Source organism: Octodon degus, unplaced genomic scaffold (genome assembly GCF_000260255.1).
Source record: "Octodon degus isolate 3935 unplaced genomic scaffold, OctDeg1.0 scaffold00107, whole genome shotgun sequence".
NCBI lineage: Eukaryota > Metazoa > Chordata > Mammalia > Rodentia > Octodontidae > Octodon > Octodon degus.
Genome location: NW_004524683.1, coordinates 8769510 through 8773607, shown reverse-complemented (window position 1 = coordinate 8773607; position 4098 = coordinate 8769510).

Genomic DNA, 4098 nt, shown 5'->3' with positions numbered 1-4098 from the left:
CCCCCTGGTGGGCTGAGCTGGCCACACACACACACACACACACACACACAAATAAATAAATACAATTTAAAAATAATAATAATAAATCCACTGAAATAAATTAGGGAAATGATACCATTCACAATAGCTTCAGGAAAATTTAAATACTTGGGAATTTTTGTTTAATATTAGGAATTAACCTAACAAAGGAAATAAAAGATTTTTATAAGTAAAACTGCAGTACTCTGAAAAAAGATCAAAAAGGACTACAGAAAATGGAAAGCTATCCCCTAGTCCTGGAATGGAAGAAGCAATATTGTCAAAGTGGTCATATTTCCAAAGCCATCATTTGATGTAATCCCAGTAACAATATCAAGAGCATTCCTCACAAAACTAGAGAAAACAGTTCTAAAATGTATATGGAACCAGAAGAGATCCAAAATAGCAAAAAGCAATCTTGGGTATCAAGAGCAAAGCAGGAGGTATCACAATCCCAGATATAAATTATATTACAAAGCTATAGTTATAAAAACATTGCAACACTAGCACAAAAATAGAAATGTTGATCAATGGGACAGAAATGAGGAGAAAAAAAGAGAAAAAGAAATGAGAAAGAAACAACCGTAGGCACATTCAGCAATCTGATACTTAATAGAGGAATAAAAAACATACAGTGGAGGAAAGACATCCTCTTTAACAATAGTGCTGGGGAGGACTGGTGAGATGGCTCAGTGGTCTAAAGCACCTACTTAGAACAAGCTTAGCTAAAGCACAGGGACAGTGGTTCAATCCCCCAGCACCACTTGCCAGCCAGCCACGCCCCCTGGTGGGCTGAGCTGGCCACACACAAATAAAAATAAATAAAATCTTCTTAAAAAGGCCAGCTTGAACTATGAAGTGAGACCCTGTCTCAAAAACACAAAATATATAAATAAATAAATATATTTTTTTAAAAAATAGTGCTGGGGAAATTGGCTATACATAAGCAGAACATTGAATCTAGAACCATGACTTTCACAATATACTAAAATGAAGTCAAAACGGATCCAAGATCTCAATATTAAAAGAACCACTCCTCTGAATGATAAAATCAGCAAAAGTCTTGAAGACGTTAGTACATGTAGGATTTTTTGAAAAAAACTTTAGTAGCACTAGAAATAATATCAGGAATCAATAAAAGGGATTATATCAAATGAAAAAAAAAGCTTGTGCAAGCAAGGGAAGCAGCTAACAATGAAAAGACAGCCTACAGAATAGGAAGCATTTTTTGCCACCTATTCCTCAGACAGAGGACTAGTGTCTAGAATATATAAAGAGCTAAAATAATCACACACACACACACACACACACACACACACACACACACCACACCACACACAAACAACCCAATCAATAAATGAGCAGCTAAAATGAGTTGACACTTCTCAGAAGTACAAGCAGCACATAGCACCTGCCTGGCAAGCGCGAGGTCCTGAGTCAGATTTCCAATACCAAAAATAAAATAAAATAAAATAAAAAGAAGTACAAACAGCAAATAAATATGTGACAGTGTTCAACATCTCTGACCACTAGAGAGGCACAAATTGAAACAACGCTGAGTTTCTATCTTACGACAGAAAGAAGAGCCATTATCAAGAAATCAAATAGTAACAAAAGCTGGCAAGGCTGCACAGAAAAAGAAATCCTACATCGTTCGTAGAAATGTAAACTAGTGCAATCAGTATGGAGATTTCTCAAAAAACAAAGTATAGAAATTCCATTCAACCCAGGCATTTCTTTTTTCAGTATCTTCCATCCCCAAAAGAGTTAAAGATTGGGCCAGGGAGATGGCTTAGTACAACAAGCACTTGCCTGGCAAGCGCAAGGTCCTAAATTCAATCCCTGGTACCGCAAGGAAGAAAAAAAAAAAAAAAACAGAGTTAAAGACATCATATTACAATGATACATGCATACCATATCTATACCAGCACAAATCATAAAAGCTAAATCTTTTTCACAATAACTAAATCTTGGAAGCACTTATATGTTCATCAACAGATGAATGGTTGAGGAAAATGTATTTATGCACAGTGGAGTATTAGCCATAAATGAGGATAAACTTGAGTCATTTTTAGGGAATGGAAGAACCTGGAGACCATAATGTAAGTGAAATTAATCAGACACAGAAATTTAAATATTACATTGTTTCTTTTATGTGAGAAGCCCAAAGTATAAATAGCAAAATAAAAGATAAATAATAGGAAATAGGGAGATAGATCTTTTGAAAAAAGAAAAGCTAGAATAGTTAACTGAGTGTATCAGCTTTAGCAAGAAGTGCCTAACTAAACTGACTTGGCATAGTTCCAGCAGACCCACCGAAGGGAGGATTCACCAGAATGCAATAAAAGGTGCTGAAGAAGGAAGGCTGCTGCTTACACTTCTTCACTGAAGCTCCAGTCTTCACCTTCACCTTGCATGACATCTTCAGCCATCAGATGCAGCCCTTTCAGTGTCCATCACAGACCATTTGGGCTCCTGATACGGACTTGCCTGGGACACTACAGTGAGCTCCAGGCCTCCAACTGCATCCTGTGGATCTCCAGGGTACAGACTGCCAGCCCTTTTGCACTCTTCCATACCTGACTGTGGGCGGCCACTGTAAGCCAATCTCATAAATCCTTATATATTTGTGTATCTCGCCTTAAATCTGTTCTTCTAGCAAGCAAGCGCTAATTGACAGAGAAAGGGACAAAATATGGTGTGAGGGTAAAAAAAGAATTAAGATGTGTTGTATACATGTACCAACTCCTTTTGATGAATGCAATTGTTATGTACTACAACATGCAACAAATAAAAATAATTTGTTTTTAAGTTGAGTATTCAGTTTGGTCCCTCACAGCCCCTGTCCCTACCCTTTCCAGCAGATCTGCAATGAAGCTGAAAGTTCCAGTTCTCTAATCCTCTGAGCATTTCACGCAGCCTGAGTTCACCTGGGGTCCTTCTGGAAATCAGTCCATTAACATAAACACAGGTGTGCGCAAAAGCAGTGGTGTAATAAATAACAAAGGATACTTCTATTACCCGAGAAACTCAAGGGTTTTAGGTGCTTTGCGACAGGAACTGGGGAAAAAAAAAAAAAAAAAAAAAAACCCAAAAATGTTTCTTATACTCCTCTGCAGGTTTTCCCCTGAACTGCAGGAGCTCCAGATCCCATAATCTCACTTTTCTTCAAAAGAGCGTCTCTTTGGGACTTCTCTACAACTCAGAGAAAGTGTTTCTTCTCAGAATGCCTAAGAATCAGACTCTGATCGGGCTACCTGCCCATTGCTGAATCAACTACATCGCCAGGCAGACAAAGCTCAGATTGACCAGGACCCCTTCTATGGCGGAAAAGAGGTGGTTTCCTCCACAGCCAGCTCTATGTGCTTAAGAGAAAGACAGGCTGACGTTCAGCTGCATAAACGGCACCTGTTGGTTCACAGGAAAATCTGATTAGTTTAATGCCATTGTAATCAGACTCTGGGTGAGTTTTACATACTACTTTTTTTTTTAAATCAACACAATGAAATGATTTATTTTATTGCTTTGTCTTGATGTACTATAAAACAGAAATTATTTTTTAAACTGAAATTATTTACCATTTGAAAAACAATGTAAAAATAGTCTGCCTCTTTTATTGTCCATATTAACAATATAATTGTCACACACATCATCACAGATATATCTTTGTACATACTACTTTTTATTTTTTATTTTATTTTTTTTTCAAGAAATAATAAGCAAATAACATAGGTACAAACCTGTTTTTTTTTTTAAGTCAACAGAAAATGGAAATATACTTTTTAAAGTTTCCAATACTAGGAGAAGATATCATACAATGTCTTTTTAAATAAATTGTAAGTCAAAGATACAGTATAAATCTTAGAACAAAAATTAAGATTAAGCAATATTCAGAAAATTAAATGTTTCAAAACAATTGAACTAAGAAAAAGTTTTCATGATAGCAAAGAAGTACTAGAGTAAAACATAAGATAAATACTGGAATGGCAAATAAATGACCAGCACTTCTAACAGTTTGAGGATAGGATATTACACAAAGTTCTAATGTGTTGTGGACATGCATAATGACCGTGACAGTTA